The sequence below is a fragment of the Trachemys scripta genome, chromosome 1 (genome assembly GCF_013100865.1).
Source record: "Trachemys scripta elegans isolate TJP31775 chromosome 1, CAS_Tse_1.0, whole genome shotgun sequence".
NCBI classification, from domain to species: Eukaryota; Metazoa; Chordata; order Testudines; family Emydidae; genus Trachemys; species Trachemys scripta.
The window spans coordinates 304,824,545-304,843,800 of NC_048298.1; the positions used below are offsets into that span (position 1 = coordinate 304,824,545).

General features: G+C 45.0%; 1 protein-coding gene across 2 annotated transcripts in view; it reads left to right on the top strand.

Annotated features, from left to right (window-relative positions):
• SACS (sacsin molecular chaperone) overlaps nucleotides 1-19,256 on the top strand; it is a 228,363-nt gene that overhangs the window by 130,300 nt on the left and 78,807 nt on the right. The window lies entirely within an intron of this gene.

Sequence of the window (19,256 nt, forward strand, 5' to 3'; positions counted from 1 at the left end):
GGGTGTAGGAGGGTGCTCGGGGCTGGGATTGAGGGGTTTGGAGGGTGGGAGGGGGATCAGGGCTGGGGCAGGGGGTTGGGGCATGGAGAGAGGCTCAGGGGTTCAGGCTCCAAGTGGGGCTTACCTCAAGCGGTTCCTGGAAGCAGCAGCCATGTCCCCACTCTGGCTCCTACGTGGAGCCATGGCTAGGCGGCTCTGCGCTCTGCCCTGTCCGCAGGCACCACCCCTGCAGCTCCCATTGGCTGCAGTTCCTGGCCAATGGGAGCTGCGGGGGCGGTGCTTCGGGCGGGGGCAGCGTGCAGAGCGGAGCCCCCTGGCTGCCCATACACATAGGAGCTGGAGCGGGGCCATGGCTGCTGCTTCCGGAAGCAACGTGGAATGGCCCCCGACCCTGCTCCACGGCTGGAGCGGCAGAGTGGGGCTATGCTGCTGCTTTTGGAAGACGCGTGGAGCGGCTCCCGACCCTCCCCAGCTGGAGCACCAGAGCGGGACAAGCCCCAGACCTCACTCCCCAGTGGGAGCTTGAGGGCCAGCTGAAAATGGCTGATGGGACGGATCCAGCCTGCAGGCCATAGTTTGCCCACCCCTGAGCTAAAGAGTAACTTCCATAAGGATAGAGCATCTAAACGAGGCCTTTGAGACCACAGCAGTTAATTTAATATTTACTTGCCCTGTGAGATGTTATTTGAAATGGTCTTGCTGTCCGTGGGTGGAATTCACCCCTTGATGGTAGGCCCATGCAAGGCTCTTCTTCCCTCTGCTCTGTGGAATCCCCTTGATGTACCTGTGCAGTGCGATTCAGGCAGATGGATGTGCAGGATCTACAGAGCAGCCACTGCACATTCTGTCCACTTGAGCGGTGAACTCTGCACTGACATGGAATATGCCATTGCAGAGAGGAAAAGTGAAAGTTGGTCAGGGTCCCCTGCATGGACTGGGTCATTATTTGAGTCCACAGGCTGAAATGGTGGCCCTGGAGGGGCTGAGCAGAAGCCTTGTAGCCTACCCTGGGGTTGTGTGGCTTGATGTCCTCTCCAAACTCCACACAGGCAAACCACACAGACTTGATTATGTCGGCTTTATGCATGACTTGAGAATTCTACCCTAAAAACAAGTTATTTGATTTCTCAATTAATGGTGGATCAGGAAGGAGTGAGAAATGTTTCTTATTAATGTTGTGGTTAGTCTGATTTTACTTTGTTCCTAGTTTAATATTTCAGTTTTAATTTTTTTATACTTTATTTTTTGTTTGCGTACGTATTTTTTCACAGTTAATTATGATTATTTGTTGTTTCCTTTTGAACTCTGTAAAACGTTAGTGGAAATGATATATTCTTCAGTATTAAGTGATTAAGTCAAAATCAAAAATTGTCTATCGCTCATTAATCTGATCCGCAAGAAATAGAGAACAAAGCCTTTCAAATACAAAGCTTGTACAGCTAGAAATATCCCCAGCCTTCTAAACTGACACTAAGGACTGAAACAGAGCCACATCTCCCAGGCCTACAATTCCCTGTCCTGAACAGCATCCCTAGGGCAGGAGTTTATCCTTCAATATGACCTTAAGAGAGGGAGAGATATACAAGTTTTGGCCATCCGTAGGTAATTTTAAAAATCAGATAAGAGGTGCTTTCTCCATCCTAGATCCTAGAAAGAGTGGTGGTGTGGGGGCCTTTTTTCCTTGGTTGCTGCAGTGTGGTGAAGCTCTCTAAACTTTCTCCTCCCTCCAGTTACTGTTATAGGTAGAGTCTCAGGTAAAATGAAGGAAAGAAAATGGATATCAGTGTTCAAACACTTGTGAATCCAAAAAAAAAAGAAAGAAAGAGGAAACTTATCTTTTATCTTTGACATTTAAGACTAAAAAATTGATGTCAGAGGTCACTGGGTTGTCTGAACAATGTTGCGAATTCTGTGGTTTGGCTGTGGAGCAAGGGTTACTTTTGCACATGCAGGCTGGTTACGCGGAGAAAAGGATATCTGAGACAGTACAGCAGGGGTGGGCAAACTACAGCCCACGGGCCGGATCTGGCCCACCAGCCATTTAAACCGGCTCTCGAGCTCCCGCTGGGGAGCTGGGTCTGGGGCTTGCCCCGCTCCAGCGCTCCAGCTGGGAAGCAGGGTCAGGGATCGCTCCATGCATCTCCCAGAAGCAGCGGCATGGCCCCGCTCCAGCCAGGGAGCAGGGTTATGGGCTACTCCACACTGCTTCTGGAAGCAGTGACATGGTCTTGCTCCGGCTCCTACGTGCAGGGGCAGCCAGGGGGGCTCCACTCTGCATGCTGTCCCCGCCCCAAGCGCCGCCCCCGCAGCGCCGATTGGCTGGGAACTGTGGCCAATGGGAGATGCAAGGACGGCATCTGCGGACAGGGCAGCGCGCAGAGCCGCCTGGCCGCGGCTCCGCGTAGGAGCCGGAGCGAGGCCATGTCACTGCTTCCAGAAGCAGTGTGGAGCAGCCCCCAAACCTGCTCCCCGGCTGGAGTGGGACCATGCCGCTTGAGTTAAGAGCTGCCCGGAGCGTGCACCCCTGAGCCTTTCCCCGCCCCCCAACCCTCTGCCCCAGTACTGATCCCCCTCCCGCCCTCCGAACCCCTTGGTCCCAGCCCAGAGCACCCTCCTACACCCCAAACTCCTCACCCCCAGCCCCACCCTAGAGCCTTCACCCCCCACCCCCGCACTCTACTCCCCCGCCCCAGCTTGGAGCACCCTCCCACACCCTGAACTCCTCATTTCTGGCCTTACCCTGGAGTCCACAGCCCCAACCAGAGCCCTCACCATCTCCCGCACCCCAACCCCAATTTGCTGAGCATTCATGGCCCGCCCCTGCACTACAGACATCCTGGGCCACAGCATAAGCACTTATTTTGATTCAGTGTCAAAAGGTATTAATTTTAGTCTCCTTTCTCTAGTTCAGGGTGGTTAAGTGGCTTGGTGCCTCTACAGTGAAAAGAGATCACCTCTTCATTTTTCAGAGAGGATTTAATTTCCCTTGGATAAGGCTTTTTTATATGATGAGTGTGTGACCTAGCTGCAGTGTCTCCCAGGTTTCCTTTGGCTTGAGGAGTAGGTTTCATACTCATTAGTGCTTGTTTTTCAGTCTGAAAGATGACTTTTTTCATGCTAAAGACAGGTCACATGCTTCACTTTTGCATGCAGAGTAAATGACTCAATCTGAATTGCTTGAGAGCAGATTTTTGCATCACATATTATCATGTTGTCAATAATTTTTAATTCTGTACCTCAGCCTGAAGTACACAATGGACACTAATAAATTATTAAATTAGGGACCTTGTACCACTGAGATGATAAATAACCAGTAATATCAATTATATAATGAATGCCATTCTTCCTGCTCCTTGCAGGTTCTGTGCAGTTTATGCTTTTATGTACATTTATGTTTAAAAGAGCTTCCATTAGACTATTTTTGCATTTTTCAGGATTCCCACTGGAGTCTTTCCTTTTTTTTATTCTACTTTTAAGCAATTTTAATTGCTGCAAAAAATAAAAAAAGTCAATCTTAAAGATTTTGGTACAGTATTTTACCAGATTTTCTACTTTGATAAAGTATGGATTTATCAGGCAGCAACTGAAACAATATCTATATGTTCATAATTACAATTATGTGTCAGCTATTCAAACTTGTGTATCTAAAGTTAGGCATATAATGCGCCAATCCTGCACTGCTCGGGACAGATAGACCCCCCCCTCGCACCCACATGGAACCGCTCTGATGACTTTGGGACTTTGCATGGACATAGGGGTTTCCCAGTGTGGAACACTTTGAAGGATCAGGACCTATATCTATATTTAAATGTCTAAATCAGCACTTAGGCACCTACAAGTTTTAGATATACTTGGTGGAAAGAAGGGATGGTTTCATGGTTAAGGCACTGGAGTGGGACTCAGGAAAATTGGGTTAAATTTCTGGGGGGAACAGGGGGTTGAATGGGGGCAGGGGTCCCGGGGGAGGCAGTCAGGAAGGAGGGGGGGTTGGATGGGGTGGCAGGGGGCAGTCAGGGGCAGGGGTTCTGGGGGCATTCTGGGGACAGGGAGCAGGTGTGTGTGGCTGGGGCAGGGGTCCCGGGGGGGCCGTCAGGGAAGAGGGGGGCTTGGATGGGGCAGGATTCCCGGGGGGGGGGGCAGATAGGAGGTAGGGGCCGGGCCACAACCCCCTCCCCTAACCAGCCCTCCATACAATTTACGAAACCCGATGTGGCCCTCAGGCCAAAAAGTTTGCCCGCCCCTGCTCTAGGAGATACTGCAATACATATAATAATGATAAGTAGAGATTTCAAAACTAATTTTAGGCTTTCAACTCTTAAAGCTGTCCCTACATTGTATATATTTGGTACTATCAAGTTATATTTAGTGTGGTGGGATCCCAGTTCCAAATGCCCCTTCACAAACCATCAGAGGCTCCTCTACTTAAATAAAAGAATCAAATAAAAGAAACTTCCTTCTCAGAAGGGCCTCATTTAATAGTCTTAGGGCTTGTCTTCACTGCAGTGTTAGCTTGAGGTATAGTTCAAGCATTGCCTCTAACCTGACTCCCATCCGCATACAAAAATCTCTAGCTCGAGTTATGTGGTGCCTACACTCGAGCTAGCTGGCCTATAAGGGGTGTAGTTTGAAGCTTGAGTGCTGCTGTCACTCGAGCTAGTAATACAGTGAGGATGCTGCTACAGGATACGTAAAACTCTTCAGAAGCCTTATCTTCACTGCTAAAAAAGGTGTATTTTTTACATTGGGGTAATTGACACACATGAGCTGCTGTCCTGAGATAAAAACTTAATAAAGGCAGGGCCTTTAGTTTTACCATGAGGTAAACAGCTCTTTGCTCCTGGTGTTGACCTTGGTGAGTTTGAGGGGCCACACTGGAGAGCTGCACATACCCCATGCCTAATAAACTAGTGCTGCAGGCACATGTGTTTGGCACTAGGATTTCTGGAGCTATATCCCAGGGTTCTTTGCACCTCACCAACTGGAGATGCTCTATGTATTGGTGTGTGGTGTATTATGGGAGAACTTGTCTGTCCTTGCTGGATAGCAAGTGGTTTTAGCCCGCCACATTTAGCGGAGGCTTTTCTGGCTCTGCACATTCCTCACGCCCATTCCAGCTAGGGAACAAGCCATAGATTTGTTGGATGAGCTGATCCATGGGTGAACTTTTTATGCAATGGAATAGATGTTCAGTGAGACTCTGGGTGGCATTTCAGGAGCAGTTTCTGAAACACGGAAGATGGCGGGACTTATAGGGTGATTCATTCATGGCAGACTGGACAGACATGGTACTTGCTGCAGTTGCCATACATTCTGCTTCTGGTGCAGGAGAAGATCGAACTCGCACAGTGTGGTGGGAACCACATTGTCATAGAGATCTGGGATGACCAGCAGTGGCTCTAGAACTTCCACATGAGGAAGGAGACCTTCAGGGAGTTGTGTGAGGAGCTTGCCCTGACTCTCTAGTGCCACAACGCTCAACTTAGGGAGGCCTTACTAGTACAGAAGCAAGTTTCAATTGCCCTCTGGAGGCCGTTGCAAACCAGTTTGTTGTTGGAAAGTTAACTATCAGGGTTGTGATAATGGAGGTCTGTGAGGTGATTAATCCTGTGAAATAATAGCTGGCTTTAAAAGAATGGGGTTCCCCTACTGGGCTGAGGCTATTTTGATGGCATAGGTGCCCATAATTTTCCCACCAGAAGGAGCAAGCAAATATGTGTATAGCAAAGGGTTCGAATCCCTGCTTCTTCAGGCCTGGGTTGACCACTGAAGCAAATTCATGAACACCAATACGGGAAGTACAAAAAGGTACATGATGCCAGGTGATGAGGAGATCTGACATTTACATGCTGGGACAAAGAGGGACCTTATTCCTTCTTAATGTTGTTATCAAGAGGGTGTTGGTGCCCATTACTTATTTTGGGAGACCCCTCCTACGCACTTCTGCCATGGCTCACGAAACCATACTCTGACATCAGAGGACCTGCCACAGGAAGTTTCATTGTGGGATCGTGGTGGATTGCACATTTCACAAGCTGAAGGCAAGATGGCACTTGCCTACAAAACCATTTGGATTTCATTGTGGCTGACTGCGGCCATATGATTGTGGCCTGTTGCACTCTGCAAGGATAAAGGCGAGTATGTTTGCATGGTGTGGATTCAAGACACTAATGGTTTGCAGACCCAGTATCGGCAACCAGAAAGTGCACTGATCACTTGGGCTGGGTCCAGGCAGGCAAGGGAAATAAGTGATGCCTTGTGTGCCTGCATGCTTGCACCACAAGCTGGTGTGAATGAGCTATGATGCTGTAATGGGGCCTGTAATGAGGTGATGATTTGAACAGTTTTGATCAACCTGTAATCAATTTTTATTGCTGTATTATACAACTGTCAACTTGTTACAGGTTTTATGCCACTATAGGTTTTGTGGTCAAGTATCAGGGGGTAGCCGTGTTAGTCTGTATCTACAAAAACAACAAGGAGTCTGGTGGCACCTTAAAGACTAACAGATTTATTTGGGCATAAGCTTTCATAGGTAAAAACCTCACTTCTTTAGATGTATAGAGTGAAAGTTACAGATGCAGGCATTATATACTGACACATGGAGAGAGGGAGTTACTTCACAAGTGGAGAACCAGTGTTGACAGGGCCAATTCAATCAGGGTGGATGTAGTCCACTCCCAATAATAGATGAGGAGGTGTCAATTCCAGGAGAGGAAAAACTGCTTCTGTAATGAGCCAGCCACTCGCAGTCCTTATTCAAGCCCAGATTAATGGTGTTAAATTTGCTAATGAATTTTAGTTCTGCTGTTTCTCTTTGAAGTCTGTTTCTGAAGTTTTTTTATTCAATGATAGTGACTTTTAAATCTGTAATAGAATGACCAGGGAGATTGAAGTGTTCACTTACTGGCTTATGTATGTTACCATTCCTGATGTCCGATTTTTGTCCATTTATTCTTTTGCGGAGGGACTGTCCGGTTTGGCCAATGTACATGGCAGAGGGGCATTGCTGGCACATGATGGCATATATAACATTAGTGGATGTGCAGGTGAATGAGCCCTTGATGGTGTGGCTGATGTGGTTGGGTCCACTGATGGTGTCACCAGAGTAGATATGGGGACAGAGTAGGCAACGAGGTTTGCTACAAGGATTGGTTCCTGGGTTGGTGTTTCTGTGGTGTGGTGTATAGTTGCTGGTGAGTATTTGCTTCAGGTTGGTGGGTTGTCTGTAAGCGAGGACTGGCCTGCCTCCCAAGGACTGGCCTGCCTCTGTGAGAGTGAGGGATCATTTTCCAGGATCGGTTGTAGATCGTGGATAATGCGCTGGAGAGGTTTTAGCTGGGGGCTGTATGTGATGGCCAGTGGTGTTCTGTTATTGTGCTTGTTGGGCCTGTCCTGTAGTAGGTGATTTCTAGGTACCAGTCTTGCTCTGTCAATCTGTTTCCTCACTTCCCCAGGTGGGTATTGTAGTTTTACAAATGCTTGATAAAGATCTTGTAGGTGTTTGTCTCTGTCTGAGGGGTTGGAGCAAATTCGGTTGTATCTTAGGGCTTGGCTGTAGACTATGGATCGTGTGATGTGTCTTGGATGGAAGCTGGAGGCATGTAGGTACGTATAGCGGTCAGTAGGTTTCCGGAATAGGATTGTGTTTATATGAACATCACTTATTTGCACTGTAGTGTCCAGGAAGTGGATCTCTTGTGTGGACTGGTCCAGGCTGAGGTTGATGGTGGGGTGGAAATTTTTGAAGTCCAGGTGAAATTCTTCAAGGGCCTCCTTTCCGTGGGTCCATATGATGAAGATGTCATCAATGTAGCGCAAGTAGAGGAGGAGCACTAGGGGACGAGAGCTGAGGAAGCGTTGTTCTAAGTCAGCCATAAAGATGCTGGCATACGGTGGGGCCATGCGGGTACCCATAGCAGTGCCACTGACTTGAAGGTATAAGTTGTCCCCAAATCTGAAGTGGTTGTGGGTGAGGACAAAGTCACAAAGCTCAGCCACCAGGCGTGCCGTGGCCTCATCAGGGATACTGTTCCTGACAGCTTGTAGTCCATCCTCATGTGGAATATTGGTGTAAAGTGCTTCTACATCCATGGTGGCCAGGATGGTGTTTTCAGGAAGAACACCAATGCATTGTAGTTTCCTCAGGAAGTCGGTGGTGTCTCGAAGATATCTGGGAGTGCTGGTAGCATAGGGTCTGAGGAGAGAGTCCAATAGCCAGATAATCCTGCTGTAAGAGTGCCAATGCCTGAGATGATGGGGCGTCCAGGGTTTCCGGATTTATGGATCTTGGGTAGCAGATAGAATACACCTGGTCGGTGTTCTGGGAGTGTGTCCATGTAGATTTGTTCCCGTACTGTAGCTGGGAATTTCTTGAGCAGATGGTGTAGTTTCTTTTGGTATTCCTCAGTGGGATCAGAGGATAGTGGCCTGTAGAATGTGGTCTTGGAGAGTTGCCTGGCAGCCTCCTGTTCATACTCCGACCTACTCATTATGACTACAGCACCTCCTTTGTCAGCCCTTTTGATGATAATGTCAGAGTTGTTTCTGAGGCTGTGGATGGCATTGGATTCTGTACGGCTGAGGTTATGGGACAAGTGATGTTGTTTGACCACGATTTCAGCCTGTGCTCGTCTGCGGAAGCACTCGATGTAGAGGTCCAGTCTGTCATTTCGACCATCAGGAGGAGTCCACGCAGAGTTCTTCTTCTTGTAGTGTTGGTAGGAGGGTTCCTGTGGGTCAGTGCACTGTTCAGTGGTGCGTTGAAAATATTCCTTGAGTTGGAGACGACGAAAGTAGGCTTCCAGGTCACCGCAGAACTGTATCGTGTTCGTGGGGATGGTGGGACAGAAAGAGAGTCCCCGAGATAGGACAGACTCTTCTGCTGGGCTAGTGTGTGGTTGGAAAGACTACATCCACCCTGATTGAATTGGCCCTGTCAACACTGGTTCTCCACTTGCGAAGTAACTCCCTGCTCTCCATGTGTCAGTATATAATGCCTGCATCTGTAACTTTCACTCTATGCATCTGAAGAAGTGAGGTTTTTAGCCACGAAAGCTTATGCCCAAATAAATCTGTTAGTCTTTAAGGTGCCACCAGACTCCTTGTTGTTTTTATAGGTTTTGTGGGTTTCGTGTGATGTGTGAGATTTTGCAACTTAATTAAAAATTTATGAAACAACTTCCTAGGTCAACCTTCCTTTACAAGAACCCACACAGCAACCTGTTGTACAACCAAACCAATTTATTAACCAAACAACTGAATAAAAAAAAAGTTAAACCATTACAGGCGTAACAGCTTCCTCTTCACAAGTAGGAAGTATCAAGTGTGCAGTGTGAAGAGAAGTGTACGTGTGTCTGTGCAAAACATTCAAAACCAGAGTAAAACAATGAAATTGTATGAACCCCAAACTCCAAGCCTCACAAGTCAGTCTCACTGGAAGTGGAAGCAGCAGTCTGTAGATCTCCTCCTATTCTCCTTCCCTCTGGCAGAATGTGTTGCCTGGTTTGCATGTGGCTGCAAAGGATTGTATGGGACTGTAGGTAGCATGGGGATCGAGAGCACAGGTACATTTGTCCACTCCAGTTCATAGAGTTGTCAATGACTCAGCCAACCCTAGAGTTTTCCAGTGCCTGCACTGGCTGCAGGATGTGATACCATGGGGGAGATTCTGTGGGCATCGGTGAAGCTGTCAAAGGGCGCAGCTGTGGAGCTGGTACTGGAGCTGGCAGCTGCACCCTGTTGGTCACCAAGTTGATCAGCCTTTCCATGAGCAGATGGACCTGTCCTCTATTCCTCTGCTCTTCCTTGAGGAGTTTGTTGAGCAGTCTCTCCTCCCTTTGCATGTCCTGTTCCTCTTTCACACTCTGGAGCTCCAGGTACTCTTCACTTGTGCAGACCACACCACCAAACATCTCCTCCTTGGCCCTCTTGTGTTTCTCCTGCTTCTGGACAGTCCTGTCCTCCAGAGTTCTGGCTCAGAAGGTTGGTCCACCTAAGGTGAAAATGCTTGCCAAGACAATGAAGGAGCATATTTTTTTCTTTGTCATTGTGGTACAGGGAGGAAGGAGAGGAAAGAATCCCCCCACTTTACATTCTGCATCAACATAAAGCCAGATTGCAACTTTTTATTATTTTGGAGTGCTTCTCTTACTTCTTTATGCATTGTCTTGTTCATAACCTCCTGCTAACATAGGCAGTCCATGGACTCACTGTGGTAAGAATTATATATTAATTTATTTTTTAAAATTTGTGTTTGGCTGAGGGAGGATGGGGTGAAATTGTAAAAAGGGCACTGTTACCAGAATTGATTCTGACAATGTTTCAGGCCGGAGAAACCCTAGGAGACATAAATATTTCAGAAGTACCAAAATGGAAAAAGGAAGTTGTCCAGGCTAGTGGTGGGATCCCATCTGTTTATGAAAAGGAGATTTTTTAGTATGTGGTACTGAGCAGCATATCAACAGGGGGAAAGGTTTAGTAAATTACCATGGTTGCCCTAGCAAGTTTGCCCTGTCCAGGAATCTGACTGACTAACTAGAGTTCCAACTTCTTGAAAATTTTTCAAGCATCATCTGTCAGGAGTGGAGGGAAATTAGAGTGAACATTAACAGGATGCTACACTAAGATGCAGAGGCTTGGTAGCATCAGTGTGGATTCTCCTGTGCTGTCCCCCACCATAGACCGGGACCCAGGTAGTGTCCTGCAAATGGAAAGAATTAAAAGGACAAGGACTGAGGTCCTAAAGGGACTTTACCACTTTGTACAAGTCCAAGGGACTTATAATCCATGATGTCTGGGAAAGTGCTCTGCTAATCAAGGTATAATTCTATATCATTAGTGTGACCGAGTTACAGAAGAGCAGTAGTTGCAAAGTTATGCACTCATTTCTGCAAGGTTTGTAACCCTTTAATTGTTTTGCATTTTTTTAAATGAAGATAGGCTGAAAAAGTCGCTAGTTATGTGTTTTAATTTTTTTCCCTTCACTCGGCATTCTTCTTGGATCACACATGCTGATGGGAAGGAACAAGAAGAAAGTAGGTTATGGAAAAGTTGTGGCTTCATTGTGACGGGATCCCCGAGGTACAACCGTGGGACTGTGGGACACTGTGCCCCCTTAACTCACTGTTCTGGGTTGTCTCTAACAATGCCTTACTGGTGACAAGCAGCAAACCCCTCCAGGTGCTGTTACCACTTGGTACAACCACATTTGGAACCCCACACCCAGCTAGATTGCATGAATGATCCCAGAGCCACTCACGAATCACATAGAGAAAGGCACCAGCCAAATCCCCCCAAGCACCCAGCCTTGTACCTCAGGAATATACCATCTTGCACTGCTCAAGACCCTTTCTTGAGCAATGCAATTTTATGTATTGGTTCACCAGTTCATCAATGGAAAGGGGACGTACACCACCCTTTGTAACCTGAGCAGATTTACCAAGCACGTCAGTCAAACTAACTGGTAAGGATAAACATTAAAATAAGTTTATTGATTACAAATAGATAGTTTTTAAGTGATTATAAGTGATAGGCAAAAAGTCAGAGTAGTTACCAAAAGAAAATAAAAGATAAACACGCAGTCTAAATTCTCAACCTTATTAGACTAAGCAATATCTGGACTAAGCAGTTTTTCTCACCCCACTGGATACTGCAGGTTGGGTACAGTCTTTCATACACAGGCTCTCTCTGTTAGCCTTGGGACCACTCTCCTCAGCTCCAGTGTTCTCGTTGTCTTCAGCGTAGGTGGGGGAAGAGACAGGACAAACCATAGAGCCTCTGTCCTCTATTTTACATCCTCATTCCATGTGCTTGGAGAAAACAAGTCCAGGTATGTCTGGTGGGCATTGCTGAGTCACCAGGCAAGGTTGAGCAATTCCTCTGTCATGGCCTTATGCAAGTTAGTCATTGAATTGTAACTCCTTTGCTGGACAATGGCTGCTGATGATTGTTCGACACCTATCTGGGCATTGGTTAGCTCCCTTGTTTTTTCTGAGGAGCTAATATCTGGACGGTTTCCTAACTTACAGCATATTTTAGTGACAACCAACCACACAATCTTATAATAACAACAACAACACACTTTTATGGGGGGAGGGATAGCTCAGTGGTTTGCGCATTGGCCTGCTAAACCCAGGGTTGTGAGTTTAATCCTTAAGGGGGCCACTTAGGGATCTGGGGCAAAATCAGTACTTGGTCCTGTTAAGGGGCTGGACTCAATGACCTTTCAGGGTCCCTTCCAGTTCTAGGAGATAGGATATCTCCATATATTACAATTATAACTTCATATGCACTAATAATATACATATTTGGATAGAACAATGTCTTTTAATAGCTCATAGCCTTTCCCATAATACCTTACATGGCATACTTTGTATGAAATATCACAATTATATACAAATGATGAATATGGGGGTTACAGATGTGTTCCCCTGAGGTATACAGTGTCACATTCATCCTCAGTCGAAGCAAAACACACTCTATTGCATGCACCATCCTCCATAATGATAGTTTTTTTTTAGCATAACCTGTAAATCCCTCTCTCTTAAAAGCACATTTTTCATCATGACAATAACAAATAGGGCAGGTAACACTTACCAGGCTTCAGTTCAGATACTGACCCTGTGCTGCATACTCTCCAGGCTGTTCCCTAGGTCCAGCTGCAAAAATAGACCCTCAATGGCCACAAGCCCAACTGGCCAAACTCTGTTGCCTGTTCCTGGGACTGAGACTCTACCATGATCTCATCTGCTGCTACCCCCCATACCCCTCTTCCGCCAGGCTGAAAACAAGGCCATCCAAGTTCAGGAACATGTCAGAGGTGATGGTGGGCTCTGTGCTTGGGGCAGTGGCAACCCTGGTCAAGATGCTCATAGCAGCAGTGAACACTAACGTTGCCAAACCTGCCATTTCCATTCTTGACCTTGTGGGATAGCTGCTTCATCTGCTCCCTGTACTACCCAACAGTCTGGTGGATGCCCACATCTCCCAGTATCTTTGAGATAGTCTCATAGAGATGTATATTTTTGGAGCTCCTTTTATGATCATGGTCTGGAGGCTTCTTGCACCTGAGGTTAATTCGAACTCCCATGTGCTCCTCCAGCCAGCTAACAGCATGCTAGCATCTTCTGTGGAAGATGGAGCTGGACTGAATTGTTCAGAAACTAGAGCAGGATGTGGAAAATGAAATAAATTCCAAGCAGGGGTATGTGAACTGGCAGGTAGCAGTGCATAGAGGGTGACTCTGAAGCAAGTAGGCAGAAGGGCCAGAAGATACAGATACAGGAAATTGTGGGAATGGCATGGCTTTGAGTGGGGATGATACAGGAGTTTTGGACAATATGTGGCAAGTCTGCAGTGTAGACCTACTTTTGAAGTAATAACAGAAGGGGTCATTTCGCGGCTGTTATTATCATAGAAAATGGGCCTGAATAATACTTTGTATTATAGACAGGAAATGTATGCTAGCTGCACTACTTGCAGCACTACAATCTCTCCCAAAACAATATTCCAAAGAGCAATTTATGAAATTATTTTTATCCTCCATTCTGGTGGTTTGCTCTTTTGCATAATTTGGAACATCAAGTCTTTTTTACTAGTTGTTTGTTGTTGTTTGAGCTTATTTGAATAAATAAACCTTGTGATTTTCAGCAATTTAATATTTGTTATGGAGATACATTAACTGCTCCATAGTTAGGGCTGCACATAGTTCCTCCCCTGTGGGCCTTAAAAAACGTTGAGAGCTTTTTGTCTGTCAATGTATGTTAGGGTCAGAGCTGAAAGTAAGTTTTTGCTCAGAAACTCACTAGAAGGTTTTTATTTTTTTATACTGATTTGTGCCCCATTGCTCTGCTTTTTATTTTGTGTGCAGGTAGTAAAGTGAAACAAGATTTATGATCTCTTAAACACTCTCCACTGGTATTTGTAATCTGCCATCAAGGAGGTAGCTTATGTTAAGATATAAATAGTTATTGCTCCCTTGTCAGTTATATGTAACTGAGACAGCAAAAACCATGTAGTGGAAAGGAAAAACTACTGCTAGCTATTGCCCTTAAATCGTTTTTTTTTATTATTATTATTTGTAGTAGTAGTACTTCTAATGCATCCATACTTTTAGTATTTGGGCATGGATACATGCATTTAGAAGTGCATCAGCTCCCTAAAGGAAGAGGAACAAAGCTTCCACCTTCATTATATATTTTATTAGTGCCACAACCACTTAGAGGTGGCTCAGCATCTGAATGTAATGGAACCATATGATGATATGATGAGTGCATGCAGACTAGGCATATTGATTACACATAAAATGGAGTAACCCATAATAAATGTTTTCAGCAAAAAGATTTAAATTATGTAACAAACCAGGTAAAAGCCAGAAACCTTATTTAAATCAGACATTTTCACAACCCAGACTCTGTCCTTTATTATTAAAAGTAAATATAGCACAAATATAATCTTTATGATTTTCCTTTCTTTTTTTCTTTAAGAAAATGAGCTTTCTCGTTTGTTTGCTGTTATTGAAGCAGTTCAAGTAAGGCATAACTTAGATCCAAATTCTGCCTTCATGCATCTTCTCTTCCACCTTAACTGCAGTCAGTGGGGATCCACAGGGAACAAATAAGGGCAGAATTTAGCCTATAAATGATCTGGCTTTGTATAATCCAAACTAATGGTTTGATTGCAACTTTTTCCAGTTTTTTCCCTAAAAAGAGTGTGCATGTGTCATCAGAGAGTGGTAGATTTATTCTCAGTCTTCTTGAAATTAGATTAGTAAATATGGTACTATAGTTTGCTGTTCAGTAAAGCATAAGCCAGACAAAGATTTCACTGATTAGTACAGTCAGTCATCTCTAGTTAATTTGAAATGTTTAAACATTCTAATTTAAAAAAAATGCTGTTATAAATACTTAAGGAATTGGCTTAGAAATTAGGTATAAAACAAATATGCAATGCTTACTGTGTTTTAAAAGGTTTTAATTTTGTTAGTAGTGCATTGTCTTAAATCTAAAAGTGGTTGTTGAGTCATTGTTACTTGCCTGCTAGCACTGCAGAATCTTAGCAGCTGCAGTTGCATATCTTTTACTGCAGTACGCTTCCTGTTGAATTAGTAACCCAATAATATTTGACAAAGAGTCCTGTGGCACCTTATAGACTAACAGAAGTATTGGAGCATAAGCTTCCATGGGTGAATACCCACTTTGTCAGTCGTCTGACAAATACTTCAATACTCCAATACTTCTGTTGGTCTATAAGGTGCCACAGGACTCTGTCGCTTTTTACAGATCCAAACTAACACAGCTACCTCTCTGATACTTGACACCAATAATATTTTTTTCTATGGCCCCATTCACTCTTCCTTTCCTCAGACTCCTTCCCATCTGTTTCTGCACAGTAATATCCCTTCTTGCTTATGGAAGGGACTCACATCTTCCAATGCAGCAAACCTTGCCAGTGTTCACAGTTGTTCCAGATGAGTATGAATATGCTTAGTCATTTTGAAATCTACAGTTTTCTATTTTCAAGGAAATGGCCATTCTGAGGATTGCTTTCATTTCATTTTATAGCAATATGACAACATTGCAGAGGGCTCTATACATTTTGCATTCATACTCTACGACTTTGTTTCCACATATCTTGATTGTGTTTAACATCTCCCAATTTCTATAGCACTGGCCAAGCAGAACTCCTTTTTCATAGCCACCCAGTCTTAAAGGAAATGTTCTCTTACATATTTATTTTGAAAATTAAAGTGCTGTTCTACTTTGAAAAGTGATTGTAAAAATGGCATTCTGGGATTTTTGTGTTTTATTATCTCAATAATTTCCAAGTCAACTGTACTCAGTTTAGAAGTAAAAAGATGTTTCTTTTAAATGCCACTCCTGGAGAATTCACTCTGGGTTGTGAGAGTCAAATGGGTTCTTTCCTTCTCATATAATATATGATCATCAGTAATAAAGGTTCTGCAAACCAAATTTTACTTATGTGACCCATTATCTTCAATGGGTTTGCACAGTGCAATGATTTAGTAAACGATTTTGATGATGGTACACAAGGAGTAGAATTTCATTCCCTCTTCCAAATCTGTGTTGTCTCTGCAGTGCTAACAGGAATAAAAACCAGTAAAAAATTATTTTTGTCACTAAAATCAGAAGATAGTATTGAGTACATACCAGGAGTACTTCTGAGTCAGAAGGTACAGTTTTTATACAGTCACTTTTCAGGGATGATTCACTATTTAAAGATGTCTACCCATTGTTACATTTCAGGGAAAAAGAGTTAATCAATCATTATTGCTAACACGCAAAAAGATAAGGAGCTTGGTTACAGATAACTGAATTAGCAAAAAGAGCTAATTAACTAATTTGTATCTCCCTAACACCAGATGAACTGTACCAATTCATGGATGAAGACTTGTCATTTCTGAAGCAAACTTCAAATCCAAGCTGTTTCCTGAGAACACTAACCAACTGTATTCCTCATAAGCAAATGCATTAACGTCTCTAGATCTTGACATGCTTTTTCATAGCTCTTTCTCTTTGTGTATTTTTGCCCTTCAAGAGCCAGGATATCTCCAGGCTGATGCTGCCTATACATCTTTCTTCTGGGTGAGGGCTCATGGTCTGTTGATGGGGACCACAGAGGATGTCTAGTAACCTTTGGCTGCCTAAAATAATGAGGCTAGATGGTTAATGAGTGTTTGAAGGAAATGGAAAGAGGTGGAGAAAAGGGAACATTTGAGGGAAAATGGAGTATGAGAAGAGGAGTGATAGAAGGAAAATGAGAGGCAATGGAGAATGGGAATAGAAACTGGAAGGTTATTGTCCATAAACATTCAGGGGCAGTGAAGTGAAACAAAAGCTGGGAAATGAGGCCCCACATTGTGATTTTTGTTGCACAAGTGAGTGTCCCTTATTGCCCTTCATTTTGGGAATGTGTGCTCCACACCAGGGAGCTGGCATGCTGAGAAGTGTATAAGAACTCAAAACCACTGTGAAATAAGTTAGTGTCATTTCATTTTACAGATGGGTAAACTGAGGGACAGGGAGGTTTAAGTGACCTTTTTCAAGATCTATGCCAGTGTCAGAGCTAGGAACAGAATTTAGAAGTTCTGCAGTGCCCTGCTCCAATCATGAGATAACACGGTCATTCCAATACTAAAAATCTACAAGAGGAAAGTATATCTACCATAAAGAGATTATTTTATGTATATTGCACTATAAATGTCAGCTTGTGTCAATGAAAGCATTATAAAATTGGCCATGCTTCGCTAGCAATTTTGTCTGTCCTGTTTGTTGCTTTGCTTCTCTTATTTAAAAAAATGCATAAAAACAACTAGCTGATGACACCAATATTCTTACAAAGCAGTAGAATTGTTGCAGATTTTGTCCAAGACTTAAAATTGAGATTCTGAGTACTTGTGATCAGTCCATATCCCATGGCAATTTACATGAGTAGGTCTTTGTTAACTAAAGTGTCCTGGACAAATTCCACCTCAGGAAATTACATTCCACATACATAAGTTACATCAACTTACATACTGTCCACACCGTGCTATGTCGGCGGGAGATCCTCTCCCACTGACACAGTTTCCGCCTCTCGCAGAGGTGGAGTAATTATGCCGACGGGAGATTGCTCACCCATCCACATGCCACGTCTTCATCAGACGTGCTACAGCAGCGCAGCTACATCAGTGCAGCCTAAAGGGGCCTAAATTTGCTGGATATGGCCACCAAAGATTCTCTCTCTTCCAAGGGGCTTCCCTGGGTGGTGTAGAGCCAGCGTAGCAGCTCTATGCCATTCACTTATAAATAAAGCTATGATTTTGTCATGGAGATCGTGGAAGTCATGGAATCTGACTTCCAAAGACTTCCATGACTTCTGCCCTGGTGGCTGGGAGTTGCAGGGTCCCGCCGCCTCCTGCAGCGGCAAAGAGCTGTGAGGTACTCCTGCCACCTGAGGCAGCGGGCCTCCAAGCTCCCAGACGCCGCAGACAGGGCGGGTACCCCGTAGCTCTTGTCTGCTGTGGCAGCAGGGGGACCCCCCGCAGCTCCCTTCGTTGCAGCAGGGCCATGGGACCCCTGCAGCCCCTGGCCACCATGGGGTTACAGGGGGACTCCCGCAGCTCCCCACTGCGGTGGTGGCAGGGGGATTCCCGCAACTCCCCACCGGTGGAGAGGGGGGAGGGGGACCCTGGAGCTCTGAGCCCCCAAGGGTGGTGGGGACCCCAGAGCTCCCAGCCACCCCGCAGCTGCCTAGTCCCTTCCCATTTTATCATGGATATTTTTAATAAAAGTCAGGGGCAGGTCATGGGCTTCCATTAATTTTTCTTTATTGCCTGTGACCTGTCTGTGACTTTTACTAAAAATATCCATGACAAAAATCGTAGCCTTACTTATAAGCCTTTCACTGTAGGGGTCTTGACTAGAGTATTGTTGCACTCTGGCTTTTCTTGATTGCTGGAACAGCCTCTTGAGGCTGGTCTAACATATGCTTCAGGCTGGCCAAGGATATGAGATAAAGTGACCTTTGCCACCCCTCCTCACCTCTTTCCACTTCATATACTGAGTTTATCTTTGTCAGAACTGATAATCAGATATGCTTCTACAGATACAGATGAAGAGTGCTGTATTTAACTTGTGTATACATTGTAGATTCTTTTGAGGAGGAGGATTTTAAAATGTTGCAGGCTCTCTCACTCTGGGAATTGTAAAACTTTTTGCAGCATGTATTACAGTCTGTGGGGATAAGGAAGATTTTGCCCTGTATCACGTTGTGTTGGGATGGAATGGGTTGGGGGAATTTTGCTGTCTGTGTTTGCAGTGTGCAGTGTGTTGGGATGGGAAGGAGTTGGTTTTGCTGGATGGGTTGCAGTCTGTTGGGTAGGGAATTTTGGTGTACATGTGCTAGTCGTCTGTAGAAATAAAGAGGATTTTGCTGCATGTCGTTGTCAGACTGCGGGGACAAGTGGGGCATTTTGCTGTGTTGTGTCTGTGTGTGGAACGGGGAAGATTTTGCTGTGTGTTTCACAATCTCTGGCAGCAGGGGATTTTGCTGTGTGTGTCACAATCTGTGGGGATGGGGGAGGATTTTGCTGTGAGTTGTAGTCTGTGGGGATGCAGGGAGTTGATGGTGAGTTTCAAAGTCTGTGGGAATGGGCGAAGACGCTGCTGTGAGTGTTGCTGTCTATAGGGATGGAGGAGAATTTTGTGGTGTGTGTCACAGTCTGTGGGAATGGGGAGGATTTCGCTCTGTGGGTGTGT